Source organism: Zonotrichia leucophrys, chromosome Z (assembly GCF_028769735.1).
Source record: "Zonotrichia leucophrys gambelii isolate GWCS_2022_RI chromosome Z, RI_Zleu_2.0, whole genome shotgun sequence".
Lineage (NCBI taxonomy): Eukaryota > Metazoa > Chordata > Aves > Passeriformes > Passerellidae > Zonotrichia > Zonotrichia leucophrys.
Window position 1 is genome coordinate 72,110,991 of NC_088200.1, and position 22,603 is coordinate 72,133,593.

The 22,603-nt window shown below is 43.8% G+C and overlaps 1 protein-coding gene across 2 annotated transcripts in view; it reads left to right on the top strand.

The window, feature by feature from the left end:
- Window positions 1-767: 767 nt before the first annotated feature.
- The window catches only part of PLPPR1 (phospholipid phosphatase related 1), a 120,297-nt gene continuing 98,461 nt past the window's right edge, over window positions 768-22,603 (top strand). Inside the window, exon 1 of one of the 2 annotated variants that reach the window (XM_064735429.1) lies at window positions 768-1,026. The gene's annotated coding sequence lies outside the window, so the exon portion shown is untranslated. Of the gene's footprint in view, window positions 1,027-1,775; window positions 1,795-22,603 lie in introns of those variants that run through there. The other variant, XM_064735430.1, reaches the window with a different exon arrangement.

Genomic DNA, 22,603 nt, shown 5'->3' on the forward strand with positions numbered 1-22,603 from the left:
AGCTCTTCTCGTGTTCTGAGTGCCTAAGGCAGTTTGCTGAGGACAAGATCCTGCTGGATACCACAAGTTCAGTACCCTGGTGGCTCCCAGATGGACAGGGCCATGGATGGCTTTAGAGTTCAGGACATCACCAGCTTGCAGCAACCTTGCACTCCTGCCTGGTGCCCTGTGTGGGGCATGGGGAAGGTGACACACCAACACTGCCAGCACCTGGACCAGGACCTGCATCCCACTCCAGTGTCACCCCTCTGTTCCAGGCTGCTGGGCTGCCCTAACCCAGGGTATCCCGGGACTCTGGAGCACCAACAGCATGGAAAGGTGGCACACCAGCACTGTCAACACCTGGACCAGGACCTGCATCCCACTCTACTGTCACCAGGCAGCAGGGCTCCTCCAGCCCAGGGTATCCCGGGATTCTGGAGCACCAACACGGCTGCGGGTCACGCAGACCGCATCCTTCTGCCCCCGATGCGGTCCCGCTGCCGTTACGCCGGCGAAGCCCCTGGGGCATCGTTCTCCCCGCGGCGGGACCGGGGCGGGAGCAAAAGGGACAGAGAGATGTCCGGCTGTCCCCGGGGCCGAGGGCACGGAGCGATGTTCCCGCACGCCGGACCCCGCTCCAGCCCACAGGGAGGGCACAGCCCCGGGGAAGGGCCCGAGCCGAGAAATCGCGGCGGCTCCGGGGGTCCCGCTCCCCCTCCCTCCCTTCCGCCCGCCCCTCCCGGCCGGCCCCTGTCCCCTCCCTCCGCCCCGCCGCCGGGCGGGGGCTGGAGCGGGTCCGGTGCCCGGGAAAGCAGAGGAGGAGCGGCACAGGGAGGGAGCGGAGCGTGTTCTCTGCGGGCAGCACTGCGGGCGAGCCAGGCGGCAAGGGACGAGCAGGACGAGGGAGCCGGCGGCGCAGGGAGGGAGTCCCGGAGCCGGCCTTGCCCGCCGCGGCGGAGGGCGGCCCACGATGCCCGCCCGGCGAGCGCTGCCCGCCCGCCCTCCCGGACACCGCCGCCCGTAGCGGGGCCGCCGCGCCGCGGGGTGAGCGGGGATGCCCCTGATGGAACCGGCACCGGCGGGGGCTGCGCGGGGCGAGGCGGGGCGGCTTCACCGCGCCGTGCTGCAGAGCGGGCCAGGATGCGGGATGCGGGATGCGGGATGCGGGATGCGGGATGCGGGATGCGGGATGCGGGATGCGGGATGCGGGATGCGGGATGCGGTGGGTCGGTGGCTGGCGGGAGCGGCGCGGCGGCATCGCCGCTTCTCCCGTGCCAGGCAGGTGCTGCGTGGCTCCTCTCCCGCCCTTTCCCTCGGGATTCCTCCCGGGAACACCCCCAGAAGCCCTCCCGGGAAGGGGCTTCGCTGCCGGGGCCGTGCGGGTGGGCTGCGGTTCGGGAGAGGCTGCGGCGGCGGCAGCAGGGCGTGATGGACGCGCCGCATGCGGGGAGAGATGCTGTGGAGCAGAGATGCTAAAATGTCACCGTGTGCGGTGTCCCTGCCAGGTCTGGATGCTTTGAGAGACCCCTGACACTCGGTGTTTTTGCATCTCAGCAAAACCTCCGTGGTAGGGAGAGGAGGGAAATGCAGGCGGGTTTTGATCAGCTGTCAATGACAGCTTGCAGGTAGAGAGATGAGATTTGCAAGCTCTGAGGTTGTGCAGTAGTTCTCTGGCTCCTTGTGGGTGAGTACTTGGGGAATGAACGTGTCGGAGTAACAGCGCTCGTCCTGCATGCGGTGTGGGCTTTTGTGGGGCGTGGAGGCACCGGGACAGAGCAGGGACCGCAGCAGACATCCCCCGCTGAAAGCGAGGTGGGTATGGTGAGAAAAAACAGAGATCACGGCTCTGAGTGCAGATTTCTGCCCGCTCCTACTCGGGCACAAGACGGAGTGTTTTTTACAACCTCTCCTTGTACAATGGGGGTTTTGTGCTTGCTTTGGGAAGGAGGGTTTCCATAGGAGTTACTGCAGAAGGGGTTACCTCTGGGGCTGGGGCTGCTGGGTGTGATCCCCTCAGCCTTTAAATATAAGCATCCTGTTTAATCTGAGGACATTGATGTGGACTCCCTCTCTTTTAAACCGTCTCTGCCTCTCTCAGGTCAGATTTTTAGGTTGGCTGTTTCTAAAAATAAAGACTGGTAAGACCTTAGGGGAAGTCCTTTATGCATTTGTGTACAGGTAACTGAATATACTGTACAGGATGAGAATCTGCTTTCAAGGCTTGACACAGGGGAGGAAAAAGGACAAAATTTACATCAACTGAGGAACTGTCAAGCACTGGGAGCTATGACAACAGCTCCTTACTACCTTCCCATATTTATTTGTATTTCTTCCTTTCATTGTTGGCTCTCACGTGGCATATTTCAACGTTGGTTTTGCCCACTCTGGGTGGAAAACCAGTGATGCTGAAAAAGATAACTGAACCAACATGTATGAGCAAGGATGATATCAAGTGGCATTTTTCCTTTGATACATTGGATGTGAACTTGTTTCATATGTATATATGATGCATATGTAGAATTACTACAAAAATCTGATGAGAACCATGCTGGCTATTAGTGCTTATTAGGCTATTTCAACACACAATAAAGATAATAATTTTTTTTTTTCTGATTAATGAAACATCAGAGGAGAGAAGGAACTTGTGGAGAGCCAAATCCTTAATTTCACAGTCATGTAGTCATATCTGCTCAGTTACAGAACCTTTTCCTTGGTCTGCAATTGGAGACATTTTGTTTGGGTTGAGAGAGTTCAGTAGCTGAAGAAGACTTTCGAATTTCCAGTCGATTTTTTATCTAATACTCTGCCTCAATTTTCTTTCACATCTTTGGTTGCCTTTTTTTTTTTTATTTGCTCACTCTTCCCTGCCTCTTTGTTCAGTGGTAGGAGTTTACCTACCATTTTACTTAGTGGGCTTTTAAAATTGGCAATATATCTATAATAATTACTTCCATTAGATAGTGTGTTGAACTGATTAGCCTACTTTCTTGCCCTCTAGTTTTTCTTCTTAATACTTTCTGCAGCCACAAAAATATTGCAGTTGCGTGGATAATACAGCAGCATGGAGGACGTGTTTTTCTAATTGTGTTCACAAGGAGCTAATGTATCACTTTGGGATTTTATTATGGAATTGTCACTTATTGTGGCACTAGACCCTCAAGATATGCAAACTTCTCTAATGGAAAATGGCTACATATCATCAGTGATTAATAGAAATATTTATTTTATCCACTAATGCTATCCTATGTGTACTGGCTGAAGTTATGGTAAAAGAAACTTTTTCAGTTGGTGACTCTTCAAGAGTAAGATCTGCTTTCAAGATTATTTTCCCCCACCTTTCCTCAAAAGAAAGGTATAACAAAGATAAATTCTGCAGTGCTGATGCTTCTGTGCTTGTCTTTTCACTCCATCCTGGTTTGTGCCCAGCCAGCCTGTGATCCATGGTCAGTTCTCCACTAGTTTTCACACAAGGGTCCTGAAATCAGCTGTGCCCTTTGTTCTGAGTGTCTGAAACCAGAATGCTCATTTCTTAGGAAGTGAGGACACCCCAGATTATGCCTTCTTTTGAAATCTTTGCTGTGTTTTAGACCTCTTTGCTTCCCAGGTGAGATTCTCATGTGGCTTAAACCAATTCAGTTGTGTTCTGCGTTTGGCAACAGGGAGGTGAGCTGTCCACAGGTGCTGCACGGTGTCTGCTGTGGCTCTGCCTGGGTGTAAGTGATGCTCTGTGCTTTGAGAGACCCTGCAGGAATTCCAAACTCTTCAGATAGCCCAGCTTGATGTTGCTTTGAATTCTTCAGACTTAGCCCTGTACCATCACAGGGCATTTTTTAAATGTTTTGGGTTTTTTTGTTTTGTTTTTAATCTTACCACTGAAAAGACTGGGTGCTAACATCAATTTGGAAACACAGTTGTTTTCTGAAGAGCACCTAAAGCTCTTGGAGTTCTATAGATAGATGTTTGGATGGAGCATAAACACAGAAATAGTAACCAGCATCTTTATTGCCATTGGTGTGCAAAGTTGGTGCTGCAGCTCGCTCACATATTCTCGCTTCTCTATTAAGGTGTTGTTTGCTAGGTTTGCATATCCAGAGTGAAACTTGCTTGTCAGTGGTGCTTTTCAGAAATGCTTGCTTGGCAGCAGCTGAGAGACCCATTGTGAGGGGCATTGTTGTCCACAATGCATGTCCTGATTTTCAAAATCTCACGCTTTTGTAAAAATTGTGCTGCCATCAATGTCTATTGGGTGGACATGGGGCTGAAAAGAAGAGGCCACAGAATCTGACTTCTACTATCTACTCTGTATAATTGTTATGTGGGTTGTTAGATATGGGGTCAGCATTCATCTGTTTTCTCCCTTTTTGCAGAACTGCTTTATTGGTGGCCTGTACCAGTCAAAACAGAGCTGAATAGCTGGCCCATGTTGTAAACAATCAGATGTCTTTACAAAAGCATGTACTGACAGGATAGGGGAAAATGGCTTCAAACTGAAAGAGGGTAGGTTTAATTAGATTTTAGAAGCAAAAAACCTTTACTCTGAGGGTGGGGAGGCACTGGAACAGGTTGCCCAGAGTTGCAGATGCCTCATACCTGGAAGTGTTGAAGGCCACTGAGCAATCTGGTCTAGAGGAAGGTGTCCCTTCTCAGGGCAGAAGGGCTGCAAGTAGATGGTGTTTAAAGGTCCCTTTCTACCCTGTGATTCTGAGAATCACATGTAACAGTGATGGGGCAATTCCACACAGTCCTAGGGAGCGGAGGGTAGTAGCATAATTCCTGTAGTTGACTTGCTGCACTACTTTTTTCCCTAATAAGCAAGTGGATCAACATCCATCCAACCTCTTGAAGTACAAGATAACTTTCCTTACCCAAGTGGGTTTTCTATATTTTATTTCAAAAGGGTGAAGCTTCATTAGTGGAGGGTACAGGACATACCACAAGAGCATGTGGAATGTGTTGAGGAGCTGCCATGCTTTCTGGTTATAGTGAAAGTTGTACAGGATAGATCAAGGACATGATTAGTCAGAAGGGAGTGGCCACAGGTAGAGAAGTGGGGACAGAATGGGCTTATATGTATAAAACAGTGTTTTGATCCATTTTCTTGAAGGATTTGAGCTGTGTTATTCTTGTATCTCAACCAGAACGAGAATTAGCTTCAAGAGCTAATGTGCAGAAACGCGCTGATCATTGATTTAACATCTCCTCTAGGGATCTGAGGACCAGCATAAACTATAAAGTCATGCCACTCATTGCCAAATAACAGAAGCGTGTCTGCTAGATAGAGATTTAAAGTTAGCTACAGGGCTTGGCTACCTTTGCTGTTGAATAGGCTTTCTGCTTTTCTTGTTTTGAGGGTGTCAGTGTTGTTCATGACCATACCCTGTGCCATAATGCCACAAATCCTCTACTCCTTTAAGCCATTTGTTTAAATAGCCTTGAAAATTCTTTGACTATTTTCTCTTTGCTGTGCTCTAGCAAGTGGAAGGCTGATCCTTTGCTCAGAAAAGTTATCCAATGGAGAAGCAACATTTATCATTAATGGCTCAGGCTGTTGAAGACAAAGAAGTTTTACAGAAATCATGGCAAATGCCTGTGAGACACCAACTCTCTTAGTAGCTCTAAGTCCACTGTTAAAATCTCAGAAGGTGGAATTGATAATGAAATTGATCTCTGTACAATTGCAGAATCAAGCTTCATTCCTGTCTGAAGACAGATGAGGTGTAAGTCTCCACAAACTTGCCTGAATCTCATGCCTGATTGCCCCTGGCAGTGTCTCCTGGGAGAGGACCTGAATGTCTCTTGGAGGTTGTCAAAACTAACAGGTTTCTACAGAGGCTGAGGGCTGGGCCCTCTTAGAAGAGCTGCTCTGTTGAGTAACTCAAACAGGAGCATGAGATTGCAGTGTGAAATTTCCCCACATGTTTGTTCTGCTGCTTTTTGCTGCTTAACTGAGGCTCCAGTTAATTCAGAATCCTGCTTCACCATCCATCAGTCTATCAAAAGGAGAGCAGGAGAAAAAAAAAAATCCAACTTCAGTGGGAATACACACACTGCAAGAGGAGTTTTTACCACATTTGTATTCTGCTCTGTGCTTCTGTCACCCACGCTTGTAAAATACTCCGTGACAACCAAATGAAGTACATTTAATTTCCAGATATACAATAATTTATTGTATTTAGTGAGTAATTGCTGGTAGCTCTTCTATGGTAACTTGTTTTTCTGCTCGTTGCAGACTTTGCTACATTCCTTGTGCATGGAGGGGGACATTTGGTAACACATGAACTGAAAAGAAACTAACCTATTTGTTCTTAATTACCTGAGATATTTTGCAAGAAACTTGAAAAATATAACTTTGTATAATGCAGCTGGGATTTTTGGAGCATCCTATGAGAATAAGTTGTGGGAGAAAGGCAAAGTATTGAAAAAATGAAGAGTAGCTGTAAAAGGATGCCTTTTCTTCTCTAGAACACCTAAATCACTCTCTTTTGTGCTCAAAGCTTGCTTGTAATACTGATGAAATACACTCATTAGCCTGTCAGAAGAACGCTTGTGATGGCAATGCTGTATTTGGATAAATGAAGCCAGAAGAGCGATTCAGAGTTCACTCAGTTGGCACAACCTTGTGAAGGAGTCTCGCCTCTCACAGAGCAAACCTGCTCCACAGGCTCATGGTCTCCTGTGCTGGGAGCTCTCCTACCCCATGATGTGCCATCATCAGCAGGCTGACCTGAGGACAAGCAGGGCAAGAGCAGGACAGCCTACAGAATACAGAGCTATGGGGTAGCAGCCCTGCAAACCGCCCCCAAATGCCATTTGTGGCAAAGTGTCCCCAAATGTCTTTTGTTTCCTCGTAAGGACCATGCCCACAGATTGCTCTGAGCACAACAATGCTGCTGAAGGAGACACCTGAGGACGTGTCTTGCTGTTCCCTGTGCTGTGAATGCTGTTGATCAGCAGGGAAAACGTATGTGTGTTGGACAGGAGATTGTGCACATCACTTTGGTGTGACTTGGGGAGATGTCAACTGGCACAAACCTTTGCAATCTGTGGTTGTAATCCATCTTGGTGAAAAATGGAACAGATTTTAAAGAACTGGGTGTGAAAAATTATTTGTCACTGGATCATTGTAGCAATTGGAGTATTCAGGGATTTGAATTGCTGGTAGAATGGGCTCCACCTTAAAAAATACATGGTGATAGTGGGTATGTTTCTCAAAAGCAGAACCAGGTCAGGCAGAAGAAACCAGACTCCAGCGTTATACTTGGAACACTGGCCTGAGTCAAGGGAATTTCATTTCTCCACAGTGCAAATGTAAGCCACAAACTGATGAAGGTTTCACATCCTTGCATCACTCACGCAAATTGTTCTCAGTTATCCTGAGAATACAGTGAGTGCTATTTCGAAAGACATGAGAAGATATAACACAATTTTCCAGTCATGAAAGCCATCACAAGCAGGTAGTGTCTTTCAGCAGATCAAATACCAGAAAAATAAAGTGCCATTGAAGAAACACCCAGCTTCCTGAGGCTTTCACTGAGGCCCTACAATTTGCTGGCTGCACAGGCTAATGTACTCTGTATGCAGAGATAGAATCATGAAGCCACTGAGGCTGGGAAAGGCCTGTAAGATCATCCTTTCCAGCCATTAAGGGACGTCCTGGTTTCGTGGCTGCAGGTTGGCTTTCTGTGCTGATGAGCATCAGACAGAGGGCAGCCCTTTGGCACAGCCTGTGGTTTTGGGAAAACTAGAGGTGGGTCACGGGTTGTGGCCACCATGTTACTCCTGTAAGGCTGCCAAAAGCACACAAGACAAATCATTTGTACGTAATGCCTTCAGGCACCGCTGCAGCAGCGAGGGGAGAGAGGCCATGGCTTGTGTTGGGCTGTCACACACGGTACGTCTGCTGCTGCCCTGGTGCACGCCCCACTGCGTGCAGCCAGTGACCCAAACAGCTCAGAAACAGCTCAGAAACACGCAGGTACCCGAGGTTACATAAGGACAGCAGCAGCTGTGAAAGGAAAACAAGTGAGGGGTTCCATGATACTCAGCTTGAGCTCTGTAGAGGAGCTGTGACAGCATTGCTGTGGTGGCTGAAGGCCACGTTAATCTGCCCTGCTGCCCATCCCAGGGGAGCTGTAATCCTCATCCACATCCACATTCTCATCCTCGTCCTCATCTTCATCCTCATCCACCTGGACAGCCACGGGCTCGGCTCTCGGGGCTGGGGTATTGGAATTAATTGCCAATATAGCCAGAAGAGACGTGCCTTGGCTTGTCTGGCCCCTGCTGCATGACTAAAGGGCGGCAGCTGTGGTCGTTTCACCTCAGAGACACCTTTGGCTAAGCTGGATGCTGCAGCTGGGCACTGGAGACAAGTCCAGACATGCAGGAGCTCAGGTTTACCTTGGTGGAGAAGCTTTAGGGCGAGGATGAAGGAAAGGAGTCGGGTTCTGCTAGAGGGTTTCGATTCAGAGCTTTATTCCTGGCCCACAGGCCTCTGAATCCAGTAACAGCTCTAACAGAACCTCTCAAACTGCATGGTTGCTGTTCCTTTTAACCCCAGGGAGAGGGGGAGGGAAGGGGCAGGGATCCCACAAACCAGCAAAGGGGGGAGAAGTCTCAGGGGGCAAATGGCACCTGGATTGCCCAATGTCCTCCAGGGGTCTAAGGCATCTTTTGAACTCTGCCAATCATTCAATGGCCTTCTGGAATGCCAGGATTGACAGACAGTGCTCAGCAGGCAGCATGGGAGGGGAAGGGAGAGCTGATGGACACACCTGAGGAAGGAACCGGGATACTGAGACAGGTTATTACACATCACACCACAACACTGGGGGAGCTCCTGGGACCATTTGCGTCCACTGAGAGGTCATGCAAGGTGCTTGCAGAATTTTGCTAATTCACAGGTGTTCAGGGAGAAAAGCTGTGCCTGGGCTGCAGGAGGTGACCTTTAAAGAGGAAATGTTGGAGTACTTGTGTGGTTTGCAGGAGAGAGGAGGAAATTTTGGAAATGGTTGGAAATGGTTGGTCTATGGCTTTGTTGCTCTTATTCAGGCAGTTTCCATACCAAAATAAAATCCTGCAACATACAGATTTCTGCCAGAAACTATTCAGATTTTAAAAGTTTTGGCCCAAAATATTGAGCACAAATATTAAGCATTTTCTTTTTTTTTTTTTTTTTGTAGGTCAGTTTTTTGAAATTCTTGTTTTATGTTTGCCTACAATTGCAAACATAATTTTATATATCACTTTGAATAACATTCTTGGGGGTGAGGGTTGTTTATTTTCTTTGTTTATTTTGGGTTGAGAGTGCAAGGGTTTATCTGTTTTTCTGCATTGTGTTAGTGGCATGAATGTCACACAGAAGATTCTCCTTTTGACTTTGGAATCTAGAGAAGGGATGTGGAGTTTGAAGTAGGAAATCAAATTAAATTTCTAGTGAAGGACCCCTATGTCTGCTAATTCTGTTTGTGTGTATATCTGTGTTCGTTATTTGGATTTTTAGACAGAATTTCTTGAGTTTGTAGTTCAGTGATGGAAATAACTAGGAACTGGAAAGAAAATTATTTTCTGTTGACCAAAGCCATAAACTGTTTTTCTTGCTAACTGCAGGAAAATAGGGTGTCATTTCAGATATACTGAAATATTTTATTTGCCCTGTATCACTGTTTTATCTCTTTATGGTTTGAAGTTTCTTTGAGTAATTTCATTTACGCAGAGCTCAATTTTGAAACTACCTGCTACATTTGATGACCAAAATTGTGTTCCCCAGCCCCTCTGCTGTTCTTTCCTTTGGCTTCAGCAACACCCTTAAGAAAGCAGAAAGCACATCTAGGGTTCCACAGAGCAGCAGTGGTGTGACCTGGGTGCATTGCATTTATTCAGTATTGCCTGAGGTGCCTCAGGAAGGGATTGCATTTATCCCTACAGAACAGGGACCACCAAAGGCAGATTTTCCTGCCACTCCAGCAGCTCTTGAAATAGAAGATTGAGACACTCTATTTTTTTATAAAACTCGTAACAATCTTGTTGCCTAAACATAATGTCAGACCTCACTTCTAATTTCCATAAGAGTGATTAATGAGTTATTTATATGAAGAAATATTATTGTCAGTCTGAACAAAGAGTGACAGAAAGAGACCCTGACTGGAATGGCAAAAAAACAAACAAACAAAAAAAAAAACATTACTTGCATCAATCTCATTGTCATCCTGCTGTTTTTGTTCTCTAAATAAGAATATTTGGGTCAAGGAAATGGTATAGAAACTTGCTGACATTTTTTTATTACCAATGGTTTTGCATCTCCTGGCATGGCAGTCTCTATTTTCCAGTACATAATGACCTGCAATTAATCTGCAGTCATTTATCCAATCAAATGCTCGTGTCTTTGGAATCAACACCAGTGGGGTGCTCAAAGGAAAAACAAATCTCTTATGACATCAATTAATCCATTTCAAGAAGGAGCTCATTCTATAATGTCTTGCAGCCCAGCAGCCCTATAAGCATTCTTTCAGTGTTCAAAGATAATTTAATTATCAGATAACTGATGTTTGAAGAGATCAAATCCATAGTTTTAATTAAGAGTTGACATAAACTGTATTCCATCCTGAGTTAGACAAAGTTAAATTAGGGGTGGATGTTAGTACATCCCTGGTGTACTTTTTTTTGCCATTCCAGTCAGGGTCTCTTTCTGTTGCTCTTTGTTCAGACTGACAATAATATTTCTTCATGTAAATAACTTATTAATTACTCCTATGGAAATTAGAAGTGAGGTCTGATATTATGTTTAGGCAACAAGATTGTTATGAGTTTTATAAAGAAATAGAGTGTCTCAATCTTCTATTAGCAGCAAGGAAACTTCTGACAAAAATTTGCATTTTTCTTCCCTCAGCATTTTTAAAAATTAATTTCTGATACTAGAAATAGCTACCTGACTAGTGTTTTAGGACAGACTGTTTTTTGGGTTTCTTTCTTTAAGGCTTCATTTTTATCACATATCACCTTGGCTAACATAGAACCTTGTCTTCTTCAGTCATTTCTTCTTAGGAAACTAACATCTTCATAACACTTTCTTAATGTTGCCATCCTTTTATAATGGTGAGGCTTCATTTATCTTAAGAGGAATCACTCCCTTGGCTTCATTTATACAGTGGAGACAATATCTGCTGCTGTCAGAGACTCAGTCTGATGGATGCATCTCACAGTCATGAAAGATGACTTAATCTGGTCCAAAGTTATTCATGGGGTTCTTGGCTGAATAACTCAATGAAATGGTTTCACAGATCTAAAATGCACTCACCCACCTGAGAGCAGATGTTTGGTTGCATTATTCCTCTTGTGGGGCAGGAAAATTGGCTTCTAAGTGTGAGCAATGTAAGCTCCAAAGACAGGAGTACTTTAAAGAAGTGCAATTTTCAAAAGAACAGAATGATATGTTGAGTGAGAGGCCACTCATTATTCTTTTGATATGTATTTTCTGGTTTCAAAATTCCTGCTGAGACCATGCTGATTCCTGGTTCTAAGATATTTGCCTTGGTATAGAGGGCTAGCAAAACAGCTGTTCAGCTTTAAATCCCATTACACAGGTCTCATACTAAATTTTACCATGGAGGACAAACTTGCTGTTTGCAATGATGTGAGGTGGAATGATTTTTTAAAAAATATTACTGTATTGTGGAACAACAAAAAGCAATAATTTTAAAATTGCCATTCCTCTTCCTTGATATTCACAGTAGAGATGGATAGCCAATGCAAAATTCTGAGTGTTATTGCCTGTAGAATTCCATTTTGCTTGATGATCTTCAGCAGAAGCCAGTCAACTATGCAGGTAATTTGAAAAATAAATTTAAAGGGGAAGGTTTATTTATTTATCTCTATTATGAGGCATTCAACAAGGGAAATAGAAATCAGGAATAAAATCTACACAGTTTTGTGAGAAAAGGTGAATGAGTCAGTCAGACAGAAGGAGCACAGTGTGAGCACTTTTTCAAGTAAAGCTCATCACAGGACAGAAGAGCACACGTTGAGATGTGTGCATACCAGTGGAATGGAAGTACCAATGCCTGTGTGGGTTTGGATTGTCATTGAATGGCTTCACAAGCACAGAGAGATGAGGGAGATCAGGATATCTGAGTCCTCCCACACTCCAGGCTAGCATGGGTTTTCATTTGGTGCTTTGTCCCTTGTCATCTCCTCTGTCATCTTGTAATAGAAAAAAAAGCATTTTTCTCTCCTCTATCCACACCCTTTGCCCTCAAGGCAGATGTGTGCGGTGTGCACTTCAGCACTCAAACCAGCCACGTCCTTTTCCTTCATCCTCCTAAGCAACATTTCATGTACCAGAACTTTCAGGTTTTTTCTGCTTTACATGAACGCTTCAGTGTGGCTATCCAAGTTGTGCAGCTCTTCTGGGGTTTGTTTCCTTGCAGGTACTCAGTGGCAAACTGTTCAACGCTGGCTGCCAAGCATCAGGTCCTTTTCAGGTTTGTTCCCAGCTTGGCTACCAGAAGAGTCTGGTGTTCTCTGACCATCCTGCTTGGATATTCAGCCTTCCAGCCTTGGCCTTCCTTAGTACACTGGTCTTCTCAGTCCTAGTTTACCTTTGTCTCTTAGTTTTGGTTTCATCTACCTGTGATGATGACAGAAGAAGGAAGCTGAAACTTCCTCCATCACTGCAGCATGTGAGAAAAGTGAACTGAGATTACTGGGAATTATTAGTTAAGGCAATCTTGGTAGCAGTTGCACCTTTTGAGGGGTTTTTTTTAAGCCTTAAGGGCCTCAGTGAGATACTCAAAGTTTTGTTCAAGCCATCAGTGACTCAAGACAGGTATTTTTTAAAAATTATTTTGCTTTTAAGCCTTTAAACAGCTCTTCTGCTAGAAGGTTTTGTTGATAAGTTGTTAAGCACAGTGGATAATGGAAGTATTTCAGAGAGTGACAGGTGGAAACTGGAAACTAATTTTCAGGACTTCCCTCTCCCTCTGCATTAGTGCAGCAGAAGCAGTTCCTGCCCTGTTTTATCAGTTTGCTGTAAACAATGGGTGAACATTTGAGCAGTGACAGCTTGCAAACAGCTGCTGAGGTGCTGGGGGATGCAGCTCTTGGGCTGAAAGTTGTGCAAAACTCTGCATTTAATGTACGCATGCTGTGTCCAGGTTTGATGTGTGTGAGTTACCTCAGATAGAGCTGGGATTTCAGTGGGAGGGGAGAAGGCAAATGATAATGGTGTAAAGTGGAGGTAAAGAAGGTAAGGAATGGAATGGTTTTAAAGGTGGTGGTTCTGTGAGCATCAGTTGTTTTGGCAGGGACAGAACATTACCGGAATGTGGGGTGGTCTCTCCTTGTACCTTCCAGGCTGAGCAGAAGATGGGGTCCCCTTCAGATCTTCCTGGGGTGCATGAGCATAAATAAAGTCAATTACAATTATGTTTCGAGTTTTGCATCTAGGGAAATACTGATATTTCCAGTACTCATTACAAAGGATGTCCTTCACCAGAGACCAGAGCAATTGCTAGCCCCATTAAGGCTGCATGTGAAAAGTGCTTTCCTATTTCAGACAAAACATCTCAGAAAATGGAAAAACCAAATGTTTACTGACTCACTCATTCTTATGTGTTGTAGCCCTACTATATTTATGCAGAAAGATAATTTGACAATTTGAAAAACTGGCTGCAATAAAACTGTTTGCCGAAATGGAAGACATCAAATCAAAAAGCTTTTCCAGGGTGGACCAAGCTTAAACAATTTAGCAACTCCTGCATATGTTAACACAGAATGTCATATCTCTAAACCAGCCCTATACTGCAGAGCTGTTATGTCAGGAATATGGTCATGCAGCTCCTTTATTGTGTGCCTATAGCAGCACTTACATCTCTGCTCTGCCACTGCACTCAGAACATGCTCTTGGTTTCACCTCCCATGCAAACAGGCAGGGAGTTTCCTTTGCTGATGTTCTAAACAGAGCAATACATGTCTTGTCTCAGGAACATCCTCTAAAAAGGTATCTGAGCTTTAAAAGTATGCTAAAGAGAAGGAAATGTTTCTTTTCCTCTCTCTTCCCGTCTGGGCATGCAGCTCATGGCACTGATCTGCTGGCAATGCCCTGGTTCATTGCAGGCAGTGGAGTTACACAGGTTTATAGCACAAGATGGCTCATGTCTCATGTGAAGGGTGAAATATAACCCTGTGCACATAGCCTAAGTTTTATGTGCTGCATGGCATTAGGTGGATTAAGTGAGATGACATTAGGCCAAATAGAGAAATAATTGTGTTTTCCTCTGATTTCGGGTCTGCTCAGGTTAAGCTGTGATTAATGCAGGCACTCAAACTCTTTCTAGTGGTTGTGTTACTTTAAAAAAGCCCATTTTTTTCAGAAATCTTCAATATGATGATAACGCTTGCAGCTCCCATCTTGGACATTGTTACAGACCTGAAAATGAAACAACAAAAAATACATGGCAAATAAAGTCTGTGTGTGTCCACATTTCATGTTACATTGTAGACTTTTTGACATCAACTGGTTCAGATTTGGAGAAGCTTTGCTACAAGAGACTTTCACACACCTTTCCACTTAAATGTTGCTGCGTTATTTTCATATCATTTACTAAAACTTTGGTCTCTTGAACTTAGTGACAAAGCTCCTACTGATTCAGGGGGGCAGCATTTGACCCACTATTAATAAGTGCTCCCCTCCCCTCAAACATAAAATCGTAGATCATTAAGGCTGAAAAAAGCCTCTGGAGTCATCCAATCCAGCCTTTGATTGAACACTACCATGTCTACCACTAAAACATGTTTTAAGCATCACATCTCCATGTATTCTGAAGGCTTTCAGGGACAGTGATTCCACCACTTCCCTGGTCAGCCTGTTCCAGTGCTTGACCAATGAAGAAAATTTGCCTACTATCTAATCTAATTCTCCCCTGGAACAACTGAAGTTTTATCTTAACATGAAAAAGGCTAATGCCTAAAATAAATAATTAAACAAATGGACTGTCTTGCCTTGATTTCAAATGTTTTCCAGGGAACATTTTCACAGTACAGTTCATTTAAAAGCACATATGCTGTGCAGGCTGACAAACAGTGAACACCAATTTATCAAGGCATTTCTCCTCCAGCCAGATATGTTTGGCTGTTTTTGAGTCAGCCCTCAGTGTAGGCTCGCCTCTTTTTGTGCTGTCACCTTCCACTCTGCTTTGCCACTGTTTTCTCCTGTCCTCACAAGTCTTACTGAAAGACAATCAACTCAAATTAGCTTCTCTGCACAAAAGAAAAAATGCCTGAAGCTTTCTGGAACGTGTGGCATCACACTTAAGAGCTGCTAACCCTAAGTGACTTCTTCAGGAAGTTTCACTTCTTGGTGATTTGGCCAGAAAGCAAGTGCTGGGGATATAAATTGGGTTGACAGGAGTAGAAGGGGCGGGTACTGGGATGCATTTAGGTCGGGAGCCTGCCTGTCAGGGCATTAGGGAGAGGCTGTAGGTAAGTTTATTATCCTGCAGTTTGCTGCCACCCGCCCAGCACCTGGAGGCTGCTGCTGTCAGGTGGGATACTGAGTGTGATCCGTGACTGCTCTGATGCTTCTATCCCAGTGCCAGTGCCAGTGGTTGGAAGCTCAGTTTATCTGCTGCTGAGGGGGCACAGATCAGGCGTCTGAGCTGCTCGAATTTGCAGTGACTACGTGCTGCATGAGCATCGCCCTGAGCAGGGTGCCTGAGAAAATCAATCCTAATGTTGTCAGTTCAGAGCTTGAAGAAGCCTGAGGTGGATTCTGCAAGAGATAGGTGGTGTCCAGATGTGGATGTGAAAGGAGAGACTGGATAAAAGAATTGCAGTGGGAATGTAACAGAGAAGTTTATCTGAAGAATGGTGTTTTTATCATGCCTTAGACCGTAGTACAGGCTGCTGTCTTCCTCAAGGGTCCAGATAATATGAGGAAAATTAGCCTAGAAACAAAGAGCACTTAAAAATTTTAGTCTCACTTTGCTACCCACTTATTATTATTGCAGCATAGCTGAGTTTGGTAATGAAATATGCCAATTATAGAAGTTTTCTTTCTCAAAACTATAGGGGAAATATATTTTTGAGGTCAACTGCCTTGTCTTTTTTTTTTTTTTTAATAAGCTATAGTCCTTTTTAGAATGTTTTTGAAAATAGGTTTTGAGAAAAGAACAATTATCATGGTCAAAATGAAAAATATTTCAAGAAAGCCAGCTTTATTACTTTTCTAATGCATGTGTTTTTAAACCCAGCACATGAAACTAAAAGGCAGTTCCCCTCTGTGCATGATGAAATGGAGGAATTTGAAAATTTAGAAGAAAAATTGTTACTATGAGAAAGTATATGAAATTAGTTCATGTGCCGTACAGTCTTTTCTTGTAGATTTTGTTTAACATGGAGGTGTGTCCCTAAGTAACAGTTTTCCTTTTCACCAAAAGGCTGTTAATAATTGACACGAGCTCTCTTCATACAAGCTCAGACTTCAAGTGGAATATTAACCAATGTCGCTTAAATTGGATCTCCTCTGGAGGGCCTGCAGTCTTTGGGTAAAAAGTGGGAGAATATCTTGGCACTCCAGGGATTTTTATCATCTCTGCTATTCCCTGTGAGGATGTGTTTTCCTTTTTTGATGGAAAACCTGCTCTCTGACCTGTGTGCAGCTGCCTCGCCAGGACCAGCTGTGAGTGCTGCTCTCTGCTGCCAGCCCAGATGTGCCTTGTGCACCCACAGCTGCACACAAGCCCAGCTGGAGAGGCCAGGCCAGGCTCTGCTGGCCCTTGCATCTCCGTCATATCTGTGAAAGCTTGTGAACCTAGCCCCGTGGGTTCTCTGATGGATCCCACTTGCCTGTACCAAGGGATTCATTTTGTCTCTGCTACAAACTCACCCTTGAAACCCCTCTCTGCACTTACCTTCTACCCTCTGACTTAGACTCTCTCTGGAAAAACATCAAAGCTAACCTCTTCTGTCCTTCTCACTTCACAGTGTACATTTATTTGCATTGGCCTTCTTTTGCAGTGATACCAAAGCTAACACCTACATCACATCTCACTTGTGCTGTGAGACATTTCAATTTCACCACAGTCAGGGTGGAGTGATCTGCAGGAGCCAGGCAAAGCAAAGTCTGAGTGCCCTTCCCTAAATGCAAAATAGGGAATACTGCACCAGAGGTGACTGTTTTGGTGATGTGTAGCTACCTCTCTGTAATGAGTGCCAATTCTTCTTCACCCTTGTCTTCCCTAAAAATGTTTCATGGGAAATAATCACAGCCACCCAGAAGCTTAGAGGTGAAATTAGTTTTAGAAATGCAGTCTTTCAAGGCAATCAGGTTTTTCAGTTAGGGTTTTAATTAATTTCAGTGATCTTGATTAATCTTAGCACACAGTAAAGAGGTGGACAAATATATTGGAGTGGATTTTACAGTTAGCCCCTTCTTGTTGGTATTACTGTGCTCTGGTCCTGTGTGACCACTGATCCAAAGTATCTTGAGAGAAAAAGCCTCCTGTTTCACCCCAGCCTTGCCACCCTCATACTCAAGAATGTCTTCTCAATATCTTAACCTGTCCTCTTTCAGTTTAAATCCATTGCCCCTTCTCCTATCACTCCATGCCCTTCTCAGAAGTCTCTCCAACTCTCTTCTAGCCCCTTTCAGTACAAGAATGTTCTTTTATGTTCTAACCTTCTTTTGCCGAGGCTGAACAATCCCAATTCTCTCAGTCTTCCCTTTTTTTTCTGGCCAACTTTCCTGTTTGAGACTGATGGCACCACAAGTCATTAAAGATCAGCACTGGCTTATAATGCAGCATACCTTGGATTGTATCAGACCTTTGAAATTTAATCTATTTTGCTTGATTAACTTTAAAATATGTATTTTGTGATTTCTGGCAAGCTTTTTGATTGGCATTGCTTTACAAGCCTACAAGTAAAAAAAAAAAAAGCAGGTGGTTTGCTGTATCCCGGAAAGAAAATCATTGAAAGATGTAGCTAATTTTGTACCTTGGCAAGGACTGACATTTTTCATTTAATAGGTAGAGGCCCAAAGCTCTGGCTTCATTGAAGCCCTGCCAGTTTGACTGGAAGAGAGTAGAGCCTAGGGAATACAAGAGCTGAACCTGAACAATAATTTCAGTTGGTAATATTTTGGTAAGGTGGAATGAGAGGGTTTTCAAGGAAGACTTATAGCATAGGGTACATTAATTATTGCCCTCTTATTTTTCTTGTCAGTTCCCAAGAAATGTCAGCTTGATTTAACAATTTTTTAGAAATATTTTATTTCTTGAACAAGGTTGTTAATTTGGCTTGTTATTTTGGAATTTCTTTGTTGGCTGAGCAAGCCAGAGATACACAGCGTGGTACTCATAAGTGAGTATGTTTATAATGAGCATTGTTTAGAAGTGTGCTTGTTAGAAACTCAGTGTTTTTCTAAAAGATGCTGTTCCATGTTCAGCAATCTTCTAGAGCCCACAGGGTGAAAAGAGTGGCTTAAAACAGAAGCATGGTTTGTTGTTGGCTGGCATCTTTTAGAGACAATTGGCAAGAGGTGAAAGAAAATCTCGATGTGGAATATGGGGCATTAACATCAGATGAAGTCTTCTGCTGTATAGGAAGATAAACCAGAAAAAACAAATGGAGAGGGAAGCAAGGGATTCATCCAGTCAGATTTAGGGTGATTGAGATTACACCACTGATTCACACAGGGAACTGGATGATAAGATGCTGTTTGGGGCCTGATATTTGATGCACTGCCTGCTACACGTGGGTGGATACCAAATAGTGGTGCTATGATTTCTGGCTTTCCTCAGTTTCAATACAGATTCCATCTGTGAGGTTCAATACCTGTTCTGCTGTCCTCTTTATTGATCTACCATCCCTCAGACTCCTCAGATGGTCTCAGCTGCTTTATTCTCTGGCCCAGCTATTTAGTCCCACTTCCAGACTCTGCTACTGCAACTTACTTTACACTGAGTGGATTGAAGTGGCTTCCTTTTCCCACTAGGGCAAGATTTGAGCTCAGATAGACATTCTGGATTATGTTTATTACAAAATATCTTACATTTTTAGAGTTCGTAGCATGTTATCTTAATTTCTTGGTGCTTAGCACAGGTGAACTCCGTTGGCTTCTGAGTCCTGACATATGCTCTGAGTCCTGACTGCATGGATTTATGAAAACCAAATATAAAAATATAATCAAACAGCCATTTCACCTGCTGTTACTTCCTTTGACTTCCAGTATTTTTTATCTGTCTAAAACCTTACCTAAGCAAATCTAAGACTATACTGCAAGAAAATTGAGGCATGTAAAAAGAGGAGGCTAAACTCTGGTGGGTGACTCACATAGTGTGGAAGTATCCTCAGCTGTGTTTCTTGTTCTGTTGTGTCAACAAAGATCTCTTTTACTGTACAGAGCCCAGTTAAGTAGCCAAATGTTTCTTGCAGTGCTTGCCTGTCCCCTCACTCATGCTTGACTAGGGAGAGGAGATCCCAGGCAATGGTGAGCTTTGTGTCTGGGGGGAGAAGAATAGAAATGGTGATGCAAATAATGCCCAGCAACTTCCAGAGCACAGGCTCAGCTGTGACTCAGCCTCTGACCTTGCTAAATTGGGGGTGTCCTAGTCCCTCACAGGTTTACACCTCTGAGAAATGGTACCTTCTATCACTGCCTTAGTTTGCAAGCTCTTGTGAGTGCACACAGAATGGAGTAAGTCTTCAGGACAACGAGGAAGGTTCAGTTATTGTTTTTATCTGAGTAGACTTCTTAGCTGCCAGATTTTGCATTTGTAGCTGCTGCATTTTGCACTGGGAGCTGAAAGAGTTAGAACAGCCTTTTTTTTCTCTGCTGGCTTTCCTTTGGCTTTTGTTTGTTTCATATTCGCTAAATGTTCTGTTATTGAGCATTGTCCCTGCAACTGTGAATTAGAGAAATTTACCTCATTGCACCTTCCTAATAGTAACCACTTGACTCTGGCAGGGGTGGCTTTAAAAACTAGCCAGACTGTTAAGAGTGTAGGGCATGTAAAACTGTGCAGCAGTTGGATCTCAGGTGGCAGAAGGTGAGGATAAAAGTGTCATTGGTCCCTGATGGATACATCCACAGCCTGGAAGCATGGGCTGGAAGTAGGATTTTCTCCTGTTGCATGTTTTTTTGTGTCATATCAAATTTGGGTCCATCTCCTACACAAGATGCAGGTAAAATCTGTTTCTGCTGGCTGATCACCCAAGGACTTTGCCTTTTTTTTTAGTGCTACTGCTCTGTCTTATTCTTCCTTCTTAACCCTCTGCATCTTGCCCCCACATATGTAAAATCACTTGCTTTGTCATTAAAGTAAAAATACTACAGGCAATATTTTTTAAAAGAACACCAATGGGTATTCTGAACTGTTCAGAAGTATGAAGTCAACCTTTCAGGTGTAAATGGTTTTTTTGAGCAATGGCTTTTTGGAAGACAAAAGGTTTGCTTTCCTTAGACAGCATTCTATTGTTTAAAAGGGGACCATCAAAGCCAGTTTCCTGGAGTTGCATTCATTTGTTTGGTGGTTCAGGGTTCTCAGCCAGGCTACATCCATGTAATGCAGCAAGGTTTCCAGGAAAGGGTACAATGCTGCCTTGGAATGGCACATATAGAGTGCTTCTTTATAACATTCTTTCACCTCCAACCATTTCAGTCCAATGAATTCCCAAGTTGGATGTGATTTCTGTGTACAGAGGAGAAAAACAAGCATGTATTTACGAGGCTTTAGTTCCCTGGAGAGCCACATGAGCAGAGAGAGAGAGATGGAAATAGCTGAAGCAGATTTATCTATTAATTGGAGGTGACATCCATGAAAAATGTTTTGTGCTTTTTTTTGCCCAGCCATGCTTTGCCTACCAATGTCTTCACAGCATTAATCACAGCTAAAAGGTTCTGTGGGAAACCTTTTCCACTAGGTTAAGGAATGCTAGTGTGCATATAGGCTTAATGTTTTGTCCTTCTTCAGAGGGTTTTCTTGCTGGATAGAGGGAAGGAAGGCTGTCAGCAGAGGGTTTTAGCCCTGGAAAGGAAGCAAGCACCTCTGCTGAAAAGATGTTTATGTTTTCTTGCTATTAAGGAGCTGTAAGTATGAGATAGCTGCTATATTTCTAGTGGCAGAGGAGGCAGCTTGTAAATGGCCTGACACATGGGCAAAGGACCTGTCTGTGCTTTTAGCTGGGATCTAGGTCAAGAGGAGCAACCTTGCAGGCAAATTCAGCAATGAGAGAGAGAAGTGTGGTTTTCTGTGGTGGCACAGCAGGACATCTCTGGTCTCTGGTGTCAGGGTATGGTGCTTCCCCTGTGCAGGGAGGGAAGGACGGAGGACAGGACAGTACTGTCCAGGGAGGGCAGGAAGACCTAAAAAGGATCATGAGGTTGAACCCTTCTTGGAAGCACTGATCTCTAATGGACTTGTTGGAGAAACAATGAGTTTGTGCATATGAAAGTGATTTGGTTTTCTGGGGTTTTGTGTGCCCATTACAATGCAGGTCTAACTGCTGTCCTCACCTTGCTCTGTCCCCTGTTTCACAATAGGATCTCTGATGGGACCTCCTCACAAAAAAATCCAAAATTATTTGGGGCCAGCCCAATTTACACACAAAGACCAAATCCCCAGAATAGACCACTGGTTATTCTGGTTTTATCTCCAGCTAATTTCTGGTATGTGTTTGCAATAGCAGCAAGGTGACAAAAAGAAATCTATTCAAACATCAGCATGTCTAAAAGACTGCAAATCAGGCATGTTAAAACACATAAAATTATGAGAGCTGAAATCTGTTTAAAAATCTGTTTATTGCAGAGTCATGACCATGTGGATGTGGAGAAGCTCGCCTGTAGTCTTGGAGGCATTATTTATTGAACAGTGGCAAAGAATCCTTTGGGATGTGTAGTGCTATTCACAGCAGTGTCACTTGGGCAGGGACACAGAGCTTTGACATCAAAGTTTTCTGAAACATCCAGGTTTGGCATAATCCAGGCTAACCTTCCTCATAAAGCAACTGATGGTGCAGTTTATACAGATGCCAGTAAATGAAGAATACAAGCCTAATGCTGTGGAAAATCTTACACAGAGAAGTATTGTCAAAATTGGGAACCCTTGCTGCTGCCATATGAGACTGGTTCTCAACCTTTCCATAAAGGAAGACTGACTCAAGTATTGAAACATCATAGTAATGACTGGAGAGGGAGAGATCTGAAATCCCTGCATCATAAATGTAATAACCAGCACAGTATTGTCACAAGAAAAAAATATCTGAAAAAAGATATCACTGCTAAGCAATAGCATAGAAAATTGCAGTGTTCGGAGTATGACACATGGAGATTTTCATGATATATGTTCAAGAAGTTTTAACAGACTACTTGAACACATCCTTACTTTAAACTGTTTGACAGTCTGAACTTAAATGGTTGCATCAAAATCATATGTTGTGTTGGTTTTATTTTTTAACAGGACGTTTCTAAACAGCAGAGCTAATGAAACCAAAGACAGTAAAATTACTTTCTGTTTAACTGCCTTTTCTTTGAGATTTAACAATGAGAGATACTTTATTTATATTAAATATTGCTGCGTGTAGCTGAAAATTTGATTTGGTTTTAATGAAGAATTCTTCAGGTCAA